This window comes from Harpia harpyja, chromosome 12 (genome assembly GCF_026419915.1).
Source record: "Harpia harpyja isolate bHarHar1 chromosome 12, bHarHar1 primary haplotype, whole genome shotgun sequence".
Classification (NCBI taxonomy): Eukaryota; Metazoa; Chordata; class Aves; order Accipitriformes; family Accipitridae; genus Harpia; species Harpia harpyja.
This window is the reverse complement of record NC_068951.1, coordinates 27,413,080-27,428,066: the sequence shown is the minus strand read 5'-3', so window position 1 is coordinate 27,428,066 and position 14,987 is coordinate 27,413,080. Positions and strand designations below refer to the sequence as shown.

Genomic DNA, 14,987 nt, shown 5'->3' with positions numbered 1-14,987 from the left:
AGCAACTGTCTTCCCCCCGGACCCAAGTATATTGCCCAAAAAATCCCCACAACCAACATTGCTCCCAGTTGTTGATTCCCTCTGTTAAGTATTAAGATCCTTTCAAAGTCACTGTAGAGCTGCTCATACAAGTACTTCCTAGCTCATTCAATCTAATTACCTGAGTTGGCATCCATGGATACCTAACCCAGCTGGTACTGACAGTTAGGTGAGGGAATGCTCATAAAAGCAGTCTGTCAGTAACAATTGAAGGGGCTGTTTATCACAGCTGTTTAGAGAGTGCATATTCATTTCTACATCTTTAATACTCCTTCCTTGTCTGGCCTACCCCAAAGATCAGCCAAAACCAAAATGTTTTCTTTTTGCTTACATCTTTTTGACACTACCCAAGAATCCAACATTTAGAATATCCACCTAACCTGCAGAACACCAAAAATCCTTGCTCAAAATTGGGCAGAAGAAACATCTGAGATCTAACCATCCAAATCCCAGGAGAAAGCCTCCTGCTTAGGAACAATATGGAGCAAATGAATAACTTAGTTTTTCCTTTCTCCAATGAGAAAAGCAGGCTAACCTGGATCAGATCAGTATCTGTAGGAGGACCATGATAATTCCAAGCAGATACAGGAACCTCCCAGTAGCCCACAGTTGCATTTCTTCTTAGTATTGGCTAGAGTAAGTGGCAAGCACTTAATCTTCTGACATCTCTAAATACCATTCTTAAATACTTAATGCTCTCCAGGTGTAGGTGTTTTACATATATTAACACCATGGGATAGCAGGATACAGCTATGTAAAATTTAAATCCAGTTGTAGATGTAAATCAAACTCATGTATGCAGTATATAAGGAAACTTTTTCCAAGACAAAAACGAGTCTTCAAAAGTGAATTGTTTTTAGCCTATTCTCATTACCCAGGCTGAGTGAAACAGAGCAATTAATCCCTAGCACTATCTGGTTCTTGTGCCTTCCATGAAGCAGTAGTGGGACGCCCATAAGACCAAGGCAGTCCAAGAGGGGAAAAAAACACCACGTATCCATAGCCCTTCCCATTGAAATTTTTAGGTCACATACAATTATTCTGAACAGCCACAAAAGTTAAAACATTGACCAGAAAAGGTTAAGTCCAAATCAGTCTCCAGGTTTTTTGGTGGGTTGGTTAAATCTAACATAACTTTAACAATTAGTAGATTTGGTTGCACTCATGCAGGGATTAAGTGGATCTCCCAGAATTTCCCTAGGAAAACACCAGCTGAATCACAACCCATCACACAAGTTCCCGGCACATTTCCCTTGTCTCTAAAGCCAGGCTGTACTTATGAAAAATACTTCAGAGAAGTATATGCAAATGTTACAACACTATATCTCACAAGTACCTACTGTGAAAAAATTAATCCTACTTTGAACAAACCTGGAAGAACTAGGATACAAGTTCATCCTCGTTCCTTAGGTCCTGACTGCAAATAATGCCCCGGGACCAAGGCATCAACCTTTATATTTGCATATCCTACATCACATCAGGAGTAACTAGCCAGCAAGTACAGGCACAGTTTTTACAACAGTACATGTCTGTTAGCACTTCTTAGATGATCTGGCGATAGATCAATCCCTTGGCAATGAGTTAACGCTGACATACACATCAACCAATGTTACGGAGCCGCTGCAACATGCAGTATGTGGTAAAAGCAGGTCCATCCATCCCCCAGTTATAGTACCACTTTTTAACATCTACTATATTCTACATGGAAGTAGAGAGTGGTAGAGACACTTGCTTTTTATGTTTAAAATGCAGAAACCATTTGAAACTCCATTAACTTTTAAATGAAATAAGTTTGGTTTTGTTTTGTTTTTTTTTTTAAGAACAAGGCCAGTCATGGACAAAGGTATTTTATGACCTCTTTCAATGCTGAACTGAGAGTTTGTAAACATGGTGGGTGAGAAGAAAAGCAACACCGACAAATCCAATTTATGAGGATGCTAACTATATGGGATTTGAAGTTTTAATTAATTTTTTAATCCACTCGTCTTTCCCCCAACATATATATTGGCTTAAAGTGTCACACAAACACTTTGGTAGAAATTTTTCTCCCTTTTCTTGTGTTAGACTCTTGCGTCTTCAAGAAAGTTCAAGTTGTCCATCTCTTAAACAATTTGCTGTGTATTTTTGAATTCTCCATAGATTTCTTTCTTTCCAAATACCTTTAAATTATAAAGTTTTATTTTTGCAGAAAGACTTCTATTAAGCTATGCTGATTTTTTGTCCTGATCAAATAGTGTTAATTTCTACTACCACATTGTATGTGGCTAGGAGTAGTGTAAAAAAGAATGTGGTAGTGTTATATGTGCTTTAAACACTGACAAAGATATAAAAAAAAAAAAATGCATATACAAAGTTTTACTTTCCTAATAGGAACACTGGCATTAGCAAATAGTATATTTGAACCAATAGGAAATATTACTTTGTAGTAGCAAACACTTTGTAAATAAAAACTTGTTATTTTTTTAATGGAAATTTTATAGAAGAAGATATTTCTGTATACTCAATTGATCCCATGTTTACTGAAAATGCTGCAAGTGGGAATTGTACATTGCAAAATGGGGGCGGGGAGCAGACAAGTCTGAAGTGAAAACTATGTATGCTTTGGAGAAAAACATCCAGTTGTCTGTGAACAGGAACATAAAGCTTAACTGTAGAAGAACTGAATAAAAGAATTTCAAGGCAACAGGACTGGGCTTGTTTTTGAGAAAAACATTGTGGAAAAAAGTTGTTCAAGGTTAATGTTGACAGTACGTGCACTTAATTAAAAAAAAAAAGAAACCTCCTACTTTACAATTTAATGTCCAAGAAATATTGCATCCTTTGGTGTTTTGAAAATAAATACAAAAATCTAGCAATTACAGCCTCATTGGTTAGTTTACCATTCAGAGAAACTTAATAGGTCATTATCCAGGGAAAGATGCTGGACTTCTGAAATTGTTACATTTTGACAAAGTAACTCAACAAAACCTTTAGGAATATTATTGTCCCTATCTCATCAAGACATGCACCCAAACTATACCTAAAAGAAGGCCTCAGAAACAGCTAATCAATTTCAATGTCAAATTGAATGCACATTTCACACAGACTTTTTCATTCTGTTTTCTTAAAAGTGTTAGGTCTTTCTATTTAACAGTCAAGTCTGCAAGGAAGGAATTCACAGCATTCTCCGCAGCATGCTGTATTCCAGTGCTCTGTGTGCTACCCTTGTGTCTCATGCTAAATCCTCTATCTTCTGGACACCCTTCAAACATCTATAGGCTCTGAACATATATCCTTCCAAACCCCTTCCCCATATTTTGTTAGCAAGAATCCAAATGATAAGAATTTAGGAAGCATTAAATACGGTCCCTCATCATCATCTGTGTTGGTTTTCCAACTCCACCAAATAAAAAAATGCCAAGTAATTTGACAGTGCTCATTTTTCTCCACATGCTCCAAAGACCCATGACTCAATATTCTTAATCTCAAACCAGCTGAAAGGAAAGGTTAAAAGACAATAGGAAAAGACTTGCAAAACTCTAAATTCAGTCTTGCGTAATAAATAGAAACTCTAGCATAGACCCCTTTCATTTAAAATGCGCTGGTGTCGTGGTTTAACCCCAGCCAGCAACTAAGCACCACACAGACGCTCACTCACTCCCCCCCGCCCCCCAGTGGGATGGGGGAGAGAATGGGAAAAAAAAAACCAAACGTAAAACTTGTGGGTTGAGATAACAGTTTAATAGTACAGAAAGGAAGAAACTAAACAATAATAAAATTACAATAATAATAAGAGGATAGGAATATACAAAACAAGCAATGCACAATGCAACTGCTCACCACTCACTGACCAATGCCCAGTCAGTTCCCAAGGAGCGACCCCCCCCCCCAGGCCAGCTCCCCCCAGTTTATATACTGGGCATGTGACATCACATGGTATGGAATAGCCCTTTGGCCACTTTGGGTCAGCTGCCCTGGCTGTGTCCCCTCCCAACTTCTTGTGCCCCTCCAGCCTTCTTGCTGGCTGGGCATCAGAAGCTGAAAAATCCTTGACTTGGTATAACCATTACTTCGCAACAACTGAAAACATCAGTGTGTTATCAACATCCTTCTCCTACTGAACCCAAAACAGAACACTATACCAGCTGCTAGAAAGAAAATTAACTCTATCCCAGTTGAAACCAAGACAGTTGGCATAGCTGGGAAGGCATTTTCATGAATAGATTTAGCAGACTCCAGTTAGCCCCAAATAATTAGCTAAAAACTCATCATGTGGTTTTTATGGGCAAGAAACACAATTGAAGAAATGAGAGGGTACAGTCTTTATCTCAGTAATAAAGATACTGCTTATTTAAAAAAAAAAAAAAAAAGTCTAAAAATCTGTACCTTCTTTTGTGTCAGTGCTACATTACCAGAAGGATTCTGGAACATTAAACTAATGGTGAAGCTGGGTGGAATAAATACTCTCCTCTAAAGAATCTAAAAGGACAGGGTTTTGCCGTAAGCTACTTTATTTCTTTGTGCCATGTTTTCACCTGGGGATCTCCCCCCTCAAGAACCCAACCAACACAGAGATTGAGAAAACGTTAAAGCATAAAAGCCCTTTTATTCTTTTTCTTCCAAGAAAGAAGTACTTGGCATGTTCTCTAAGAATGGAGAAGTCTGCAAATAGCTCTCTGACATTACAAATGCTTTTGGTTAGAAGTTCTTTGACTGTCCAGTAAGATAGCATCATACAAACTGTTTTATATTTTTCTTCACATAAACCTGTACGTTTTCTAAAAAAAGGAATCAAGCAATGGTAACTGCTGCAGCATTAAGGTGCTCTGTGCTAACAACAGAAACATTGAGACAACAACCAATCTTTTCCTTGGTTAAAAAAATAGTCTTTAAAATTGTATTTTGCTGAATTAGACACATTCTGTTGGAAAGCAAAAAGATCTCAAAACATTCAGGGAAACCAGAAAAAGAAAACCACCAAATTTGTGTCGGTTTATTATTCATTAAGCTTTGTCTCAACCCCAAGTGTAGGATAAGAGATAAATTTGAACAATACTTCATTGTGGAAGTCCACTGTCACGAGTAGTGTCCCTGACTGTGTGTGATTCGTGTAGGTTGCTCCTGAACACGGTTCAGCTTTACTGCAGTGCGCCTGTCCTTCATCTCCCTGAAGAACAACGTATCTTTGCTGTTGGGGTCCTACTTAATATCGAATTCCTATTCCATTGCTCCTAGATTGTAGATTATTGAAAAGGCTCAAAAACCTAATGTCACTGGGATTGTCTCCTTGCTGAAACCACTGTTCAAGAGTAACAAAACATAAGAAACTGTTCCTGTATATTTCACAGGATAAACAGTACTTCTCATCTGGCACAATGGTTAAACCAAGTCTGTCATACTGAAAAAAACCACAAGTTGTTGAAGGATTTGCGTTCCTACCTATTGGTTCTTACAGCTGCCACCCAGATAACCAATTGCAGGCTTGATTTTGCTACATTTCGAGAATCCCTCCCCAGTTATTCAGAGAACTCACAGACCCACAAACCGTAACTGAAAACCATTGTCCCAGGCATAGCTGAGCAGGAAGTGACATAAAAGCCTGCAACAATGGGATGACATCAAAAGGAAGAAGTACTGGCAAACAGAAGGGTTCATGTTCTTCCAGCATAAGGCCGCAAACAGAGTTACAAAATGGCAAAATTATCTGTGCACCATTGTTCTACAATACATGAAACCAATACTCTCCTTTTTGGTTCAAATGACCTGTGCTAACCCAAGTATTCATCATCTTGACATTAAAGCCCAGGTTATACAGCAATGACAATATACAAATATTACATTTAATTAATCTATCACCATTAATTGAACATTATTTTTCAGATGTTAAATAACAAAAATCCTGTTTAATACTGTATTATGTAAAACACAGCAGATTACATTTTTAAACAGCTGCCAGCATAAGTTATTTTTAATAAATAAGCACCACAAGGACATAAATTTCTTGGCACATTTAGGAGTTAAAAAACATTTCAAACGAGTAAACCACATGGACGATGGGAAAATGTCCTAGCATTTACCTGTGTGCAATTTAAGCCTCCGGCTTTCCAGAAAGAAATTAAACAGCATTCAGAGCTCTCAGTAACTGGACTAGGTTGAGGGCATGGACAAGAACAAGTTACTGCAAGGTAAGGAAGGGTGTGAACTCACCACAGATAGCTCACACACTGTAATTGCCCATGTTGCACCCCACAGAAAGCTTCTCTCTGGTAAAGGTAAGATTTTTTTTTTTTTTTTTTTTTAAAGGGGGGGGGGGGGGAGGTGGAGCTTCCACAGTTGCCAGCATGTTTTAAGGCCACACCTTAGTTAAGCATCAGAAAAAGAGGTGTTTGCATGTTCAGGTGTTTTGTTAAGAGACACTTCTTGTGCTTTAAATCTACTGTTGCGGAATGGCAACTTACGACCAGAACAGCTGTATTATTCTCCATTCCAAAAAAACCTACATTCCTCTCTTTAGGATATATCCTGTATTTGCCAAGTTCCTGTATTTGCTTCTATCCGTTTTGTTCCTGTTTCAGTGATACAGGAATACATGCTCACCAGCTCAGTCTGCTCTTGAGCAACCAGAGGATGACCAAGCTCTTGCACACCCTGGGGAATGCTGGCTGGCAGGCACCTCTGCCCTCCTCCCAGAGCGAGGGCCACCACAGCGCACCCTGCGAGCAGAGAACTCTGGGCAGACTTACTACAACAGTAACGAAACACAAAGGCGTCACAGGCTGTTGGCCTAAGGCAGACAGGACAGCCGCACTGTACTCCAAACACATGGTGCAACGCAACGCCACCTGCCACCGTCTTAACACTTCCAAACCTGGTTTTGCACTCATTTCCCAGAAAGCAAAGTCGCATTTTAAGTTTTCGCACCTGCGGTATCACCTAGCTACGCTTATTTCGCACGTCTTCCCCACAACTGCAGAGCATAAGGTCGAAACGCACCGCACCGTCTGGAACCACCGACAGAACACCTTCTTCTCTTCACAGCTCTACCAGATACACACAGGCTTGGACCTGCCCAGCCCTTCCGTGTGACGGGGGTCCCTCGCTCGCCCTCCGAGCACAGGCGTGCCGAGGGAGGCGGCGTTTAGCCCCGTTACCGCCAGGCACTCCGCACTGACGGCGGGGGGGGGGGGGGGGGGGGGGTGGTGCAGCTCCGCGGCCTCCTCCGCCGCCGCCCTCCCACCCTTTTTGAGGCGCTGGCCCGTCGAGGGCAGCTGTCCCTTCTCCCCTTCGCCCCCACCCGGGAGCCAGCTCGCCGCCTGCCCGCCCCCTCTGTCGCGGCCCCCGGTACCTGCGCTGCCTCCCTCCTCCGTCCCGCGGAGAGGCGGCGGCGGACCGCCGGGCCGCTCTGGCGAGCCCCCTCGCCCCCTCCCCTCCCCCTCCCCCAACGGTTAACGGCCGCTGCGCGCGCCAGCACCGCCCCCCAACCGCCCGGGCGGGGCCCGCCGGAGCTGTCAGGTGCGGGGCGGCGAGGGGGGCACAGCTGCCCCCGCCCGGCCCAGCGGGGCGGCCTGGGGACGGGCAACGGCTCTTTTAATACACGGGGTTTTACGTTTTTTTGAAGTCCAATTTAATTTCTGTTGGAAGTCAACACAAACGAGGAAGTGGAGGAGGCTACAGTGCGGTGTCTTGGCCCGGTGAGGCTGTCTGGGGCAACGCACGCGCTGCCGCTGCTGTGCACAATAATGAGTTTTGCAGTAAAAGAAAAAAAGTCTCACATGCATGACGCTGCATAGGATTTAAATAGACTCAGAACCAGAAGGCAATCAAAAGCTAAATCAACCTTTTCATAAACGTTCTTGATTTTTGAAGAGTTTGGAATTAGCAAAGCTCAACTGGAAACACCACTTCAGCTAATGGAACCCCTTAACTTAAATGACTAGTTCACGGCTGCCTGCAATAAAAGACTCCAGTTACCGAGCGACATGTTACATGTCTGGAAGCTGAGTTGACACGCGTGCCTTTGGCGGGGGGAGTCCGGCTGGTACTGAACCCCTCCTGTTACTGCCTGTGCAGGGGCTCACCAGCCGCGCAGAAGCACTGCGCGGTCAGGCAGCGTGGCCTGGCTGCCATCGTCCACACTCAAAACACGCCCCATCACAAGGATTATTTTAGGACTTCTGTAGGAAATTCCAGAGTTTGAAGCATGCTGTAGGTCAGCAGCATTCGGCTGACAGAAGTGGAGAGTCTGTTTTTATTAAAAAAATAATTAACAAAACGTGGCCAAACCCCAACAGTTTCTGATAGATGCTTTAGCCTATTCTCCTTTAAAAGCCTTCCACAGCAGTGCCTGGGACCTCTCCAACTTAGTCCTTGCACAGACTCCCTGGCTGGATTTAGGAAATTCAGGGAGCCACTCCCATAGAAAGGGGCCTCTCACCATGAGGAAGAAAGATTGTTACTTCAAAATTCTGAACATGCAATCAGAGTAATACCGAATAATCGTGACAGGCAGAATACATTCATATGAAGTGTGTGAAATCTATATGGTATTAATTGGGGAAAAAAAAAGAGATTCAACTAAACACTTAGATCTAATGGGTGGCAAATCTCTGAAAGGGAAAAACCTTAACTGTTTTAAATACACTGGAGAGTTAAAAAATAAAAACAGCTCTGGAGAATCTGCAGACAAAAACTTCAAGATGGAAAAAGGTCCAGTGCTTGCAAAACACCCTTTGAGGGACACCTCTTTTTTTTTCTTTTTTTCTTTTCAATTATCATCATCTTAACACTAAGATAACATTTTCACATTACCATCACAAAGTAATTAAGTGTTATTAATAGTAAATTAACCAAATTGTAGAAAAAGCTGGAGATGTAAATGAATAGAGCTGTTGGCCGTTTGCAGTCAGGCTAGCCATTCTGATGTAAGCCCAGGATTTTTATTGTTATTATTACTTTCAAGCCTTCTCACCTTTGATATTTTCTCATCATCTCATTAGCATGACTAAAGCCAAGTTGGAAACATTCTAGGCTTACAAACTTCATTCATGTTCTGCCAAGCTCCCACCTACAGTTTTCTGACATCAGGCAATATATTAAGACTATTAAATTAAGATTGAATGTGATAGGTCTATTCTGTCTAGGGTCCATCACCAAATGACTGAGTCAACTGTATCAGAGCATTTATCAGATCAGTATTTGTTGGCCCTCAAGCAGCAAATGAGGAGCAGAAGCTTTTGCACTGGCAGAGACCTGATCAGGTTTGTACATTAACTGAGGACCCTTCCAGCCCATGTAACTGGATGATTGTGTGTGTTCCTGAGATGATTGGTATCAAGTCATCTATTTATCTATAGGAAATGCCTGACTGGCATGATAACAAATGGGTATATCACCAGAGACGCAACAATTCCAGGAAATAAAAGCAGTACTGGTTGCCAAAGATTTTTCATAAATAACTGCAGAGTCCAAAGAATTCTTGCCAGACTAAGACATAGGTCTCATTAATTCATTTCATAGAGGAGTACCCCTATTTCAAACCTTTGGAAAAATGCATCCATCAAGTTGTATATTTTATGACTAATAAACCATTCACAGTTAAAAGATAACTGCAGCCAAATATACCCTGCTCTGATTGATAGTGGATATAATCCCTCAAACTGGGAGGGTTTTTTTCTTGTTTCTACTTAACTAGTTAAACTTGTGTTAGAAAAAGACTATATGAAAATATCAGTAGCAAGAAGAAAAAAAAATACAGAAGACTGCCCTTACCAATGGTCAGACTCTTAAAAGATACAAAACTTGAAGGTAAGTGGCCCATGCGCTGTTCTCGATGCTGCCCGGTGTAGTGAAGAAGTACAAGGGCGCAGAAACAGAGTGGGCCAACAGACATTGCTAACCATGTGAGTCTGGTTTCACGGGTATGGGATGCCCACACACCAGAAAAAGAATGCACACTTGTGAGCTTTTGAAGGTGATACTACGCATTTCCAGAATTATTTGTTTTCTTCTCCATTTACACGTTTCTGTAACTCTATAAAGAAGGTAAATACTGCATAAATTGGATACTTAGGCATGTATTCCCCCTCTGTGCTGAAGCTATGAAACAGTGCTTCAAAAGAGGGAAAATGCAAGCACTGTACTCTGCTCAGTGCTCCACAGGGCACATTAGTGTTAAACCGAACAGCAATGGCTGCTCCTGCATGCAGAAACTGCAAAGACTTTTGCACTTACATCCACAAACTCCCATTGGTCATTACTAATCACCAGCAACTGTTCAGTCAGTGGAAGAGCTATTACTTAACTTTATATGATTTTCACTGTGCTATGTATGTTTGTTCTTAAGAGGAGCTTGGTAAGCAGGAAAATACAGAATACATCTTTTGCGATCCAGAATGAGTTAAGCAGCTTTGTGCCTGAGCTCCCTGCAGACAAGAACAATGTGAAACCTCTGACAAGCCAGGCAGGCAACTCTGGCTCAGCAGATAGCAGGAACGTGAACTCAAGGGGCAAAGACATTTCACGATTCCAACAGCCATTCATGTCCTAGGGAGATTTCAGAGAGATTTCTTGTCATGTTTTAAGTCATGGCTGCATTTCTGTTTGTCAAAGTGCATTTGCTAGTTGCACTGCTGAGTTTTTGTATGCAAGTCAGCCTACAGCAGTTTCCAGTAATGGCATCTTATGCAATTTCTGACCTACTTAAACGCATTGGGGCACTTGGAAACATGAGATCCACTGCAGCAGCTTTCTGCCTGACTGTGTTACACTGCAGCAGGAAGCAAATCTATAGACAGCTACACTGATCCACTGAAATACAGGTGACAAAGAAAAACAGACCTTAATTTTCAAGGTATTTGTCAAACCATTAGCAGCATCCAGATCAATCATCATACCTATTATTTTCAGCTAGAGACTGTACACATTATTTCAAAAAGATTCAAAAATGGTCAAAAATCAGTAAGCTGTTACATATACACTGACCTGTGTGCTCTTTTGCAACCTTTCTAGGCTGCAGTTTCCTGAAGAACACCTCAAATCAGGACTTGTGTGTATTATGATAAAACACTACAAGATTAACAACACATAGATCTTTTCTTTTGCTGCACCAGATGGCTATGTTGGAGAAGAAGGCTGTCTTCTAGACATCCTCCCGAACTCTAGCAATAAACAGGTCTTTGAGGAACTAAAGCTCTTATCTAAGAAGATCCTTGATATTCTTCTATTATCTATTCCACTACCAAGTATAAACAGGTGGGTAGCTAAACACAACTACTAAAGGGAAGATAGCAAATAGAAGTATTCCCACTATTAATCAGAACTAATCTTTGAACAGGAGGGGAAATAGCAAGAAAAAATTGGGATGACTATCCATCTTCCTTCTCCCACATGAGAAAATAGGACTCTGATATAGTGATTTTAAAAGTTACAAGACACATTCCACAGTGTGTACATTTCAGATTTGCAACCCACTTAAGGTGTCTCACCACAGTTATTTGAGTGGGCCTGCAGACACTTGTCAAGGCAAACTATGTTAAAGGTCGAGATCTACAGAGCACTTTTTTTTTCAGAACAATCTTGGAAAGTTTTGGGTTTGTTTGGTTTGGGTTTTTGTTTTGTGGGATGTTTTTGTCCACCCCTGGTTCTGTTATTAAGACATCAGGAAAGTTTTAAGCATGACTGAATCAAACACAATACACACCATCATCTGACTTGTATAGCCCTATGCGTGTATTCTGTGTCAGTGCTCAGAACAACTCCCTATTCTGACCTAGTGGTTTTATCACCTCCTGTATCTTCTTTGGTCATTCTATACTCTGCATTAATGGAATAATGCACTCTCATCTTAAAAATCTACAGAGACTTAGATATGATTTTGACATTAAAATCTCATGTACTTGATACTGTACAATCTTGATAACTCATTACTAATTTAACCCTATAGCACTTTTCCCATGCAGACAAAATAATTAAACCCAAACAACATCCAGTATTATTCACCGACAGCTATTTTACCTTGTTTAATAGTTACCACTCTTGCCCTGCCATTCCAGTATAATTTGTACCTTACTACTACAGTGCCCCTAATGATCTTTCTTTTACTATTTTTCTGAAATGCCCTGGCTTTAAGTGAGGATATTACTACTACAGGTAAACCCTTAAAAACTACAAGCATTTTCATATACTCTTTATTTGGGGTCAGTTACTTCTCTGTCACATTAAAGGGGGTTTTACATAATGAAGGGTGTTCTTCACTGTGTTCTGGTTTTGTATCCTTTAAGATAAGTAATAAAATTAAGAGGCCTTTCAGACTTCACCTGTAGGTAATGCATCACCTTGAACCTCAGTGCAAACCTTTCTCTGCCTATCAGTTTCACTCTCATCTTCCATTTGAAAATTGTTTAAGTGATAGAAGTCTAGATCTGTTCTCTTCTAGCTGGAATTTACACTGGGAAATTATATTACTTTTGTCTTGTAAATTGTCCCCAGTTTTCCTAGATTTAATCTCTTTTTTCTATATAATTTTCTAAACTATGTGGTACATTACACGAAAAGGCTACTAAAGGGGCTAATATTTGATCATATAGCGCTCTCAAAAAAAACCCCCCAAAACCCCCACCACCAAAACATCAGATTATACTTTACCTCTTTAACTTTTCTCCTATCCATAATGCTGTTGGTTTGCATATAATTCACTTCAGACCTTCCCAACAATCTCTTAACAGCTTCAAAAAGCTTCCTCATACCCAACAAGAAAGTTACTATACAATCCACAGAAGCACTACAAACCTTCCCTGTTCCATGCCTGACACCCCCCCAGTTCCCAATCAGTCCACATTACATCTTCCTTTTCTTAACAGCTATTGTCTTACCCTTGGGAGAAAAGTCTCCTCAATCCACAAGCATACAGACCTATCAATCTAGACTGAGGGAAATACCTATAGGAACATTTCCCCTCTTTCACATCCTCCTGCCACACAACTTCCTTTCTCTTCCATAGCACAAGGGTTATAAGCCTGCAGATGAGACTGCACTACAATGAACCTGCAAGTCTTGTCAACATGAGTGCACACTCCTCCAGCTCAAGCTGTATAGCTGGCCTCAGGAGATAGTACCTGCTCTCTGCATGCAATGTGTATCCATGCACCATCCACTGAAAAGACATATATATAAAACATCAAGTGAAGTAACTAAGATGCTCCCAACCACCTGGAGAAATTAATCTGAATTCAGCTTTACTTTTCCAGAGGTAAATTTATTTTCTGGCTTTCTCACAAAGTCAAGAAGCAGATTCTGATTCACTTTCTGTAGCAGCTAAACTGCTCTGTACTTTATTGGCTCACTATGCTTGGGCTTTAGTCACTTGAAATGCTGAGAGTGGGGGAACAGGGGAGAAGTCTCAGAAAGCTGTGAACTTTATACCTGCAGCTATAGTTGGCCTTAAGTGAATAGCTCAATGAATTATTAAGTGGTTTGCTTAGGGATTTAGTAGGGCAACAAGAGGACAAAATAATGAGCTGCTGCTATACCTGCCACCTCAAAAGAAGGCAGAGTCACTCATGCAATTTAAGAGTAGATTAAGATTTGTAACCTTATCTGTGGATTTGTTTTAAAGTAACATTCAAATCAATCTGGCTGAAATTTACTACCACTTGTAAGTAGCATTTAAATTAAGCAATTTCTAAACCCAGACAAATTTAGAGAGGAACTTACAGAATTACAGATGCTGTGTTAATTCTATGCTAACCTGTCCCTAAACTTAAAAGGCAAAAGAAGCAAAAAGAAGTCATGAGTTAACCAAAAACCGTTCCTTACACTAAAACTCACCTAAGCTCTGATGCATTATGCTTTTTCTCATTCACAAGAACACTTAAAATGTTCAGACAACTTGATACTAAGTAATAGCCATTAAAATATTTAATAAAGTGTTAAGTAAGTGCATCTGTCCCATTTGTAATTAGGAGTGAAGTAGCAGTTTCTGAAGTTAGAATCTACAGCCACAGCAGGTTTAAGAGAGACCTTGTTAGGGACAATAAACCCTGGAGGAGTTATCACTGTAGGGGCTCTCCCAAGTCAGAAAAATACAAATAGCATTAATATGCTCACAAGCCATATAATATTTGGGTACTGGAAGGACACGTTTTTATTCCATACAACTGTAGAGCAAATTCAAAAGATTATAATCCTCTCTAACACATAATATACACAACTAAGTATACTTTCTAAAATAAGATAGGGGATTACATTTTTTGTTTCAAATACATTGATACCTATCAGCCCTTCTAAGGAATTGTTGCCAAATCCAGATTAAACTCTTAGCAATTCCCTTCAGTTAATGCAAAATCAAAATGAGGCACTGCTTCCACAGCTACATGCAATACTCACTGTTGAGAGTTGCACCACATAAAAAGACTTAAGTACATGCTAGTGAACATAACTCTGAAATTTCCTTTACTGGCTTCTTTAGGTGCTTGCCTGAGATTTAAAGAGACAAAAAAATTCTTACTTTTAGTCATGAATTATTATAGCTATTTGATCCAAACAAACTACACAGTGACATGCAAGCTTCTGATAACCCTCATGTCGCACTGATTGTATGTTAAGAACCACAGTCACCAAATTAACAGACTTCAAACTGCAATACCCGAATTTTCAGCTTAGCTTTTCTGATTTTCTTCCTTCCCATTTAGACAGGAAGAAAAATTGTAGAAAGAATCCTACAGAAGAACTCACTCTGATCTTTTTTATTAAAATGCTTCTTCTAACAAGACAATGACGGTTACTGTATGTATTTTTACTGAAGGGCAACTAAGACTACTGTGAAATCAAGCCTCTGTGATGGAATCTTTGTCTACAGCAACACTGACTTCATAGTCAGGTAACTTCTAAGGTAAAAGAGGAGTCACATTTTTCATGTGTAGCCCAACACCTGTAACAAAACAAGCATCAGGACAAAGATTCATGATGTGAAA

The 14,987-nt window shown here is 40.4% G+C and overlaps 1 long non-coding RNA gene across 1 annotated transcript in view; it reads right to left on the bottom strand.

The window, feature by feature from the left end:
- Positions 1 to 7,441, bottom strand: part of LOC128148688 (uncharacterized) — a 29,859-nt gene extending 22,418 nt beyond the window's left edge. Inside the window, exon 1 of the long non-coding RNA XR_008237365.1 lies at positions 7,364 to 7,441. This is a non-coding gene — a long non-coding RNA (uncharacterized LOC128148688). The remainder of the gene's footprint in view (positions 1 to 7,363) is intronic.
- Positions 7,442 to 14,987: the final 7,546 nt, after the last annotated feature.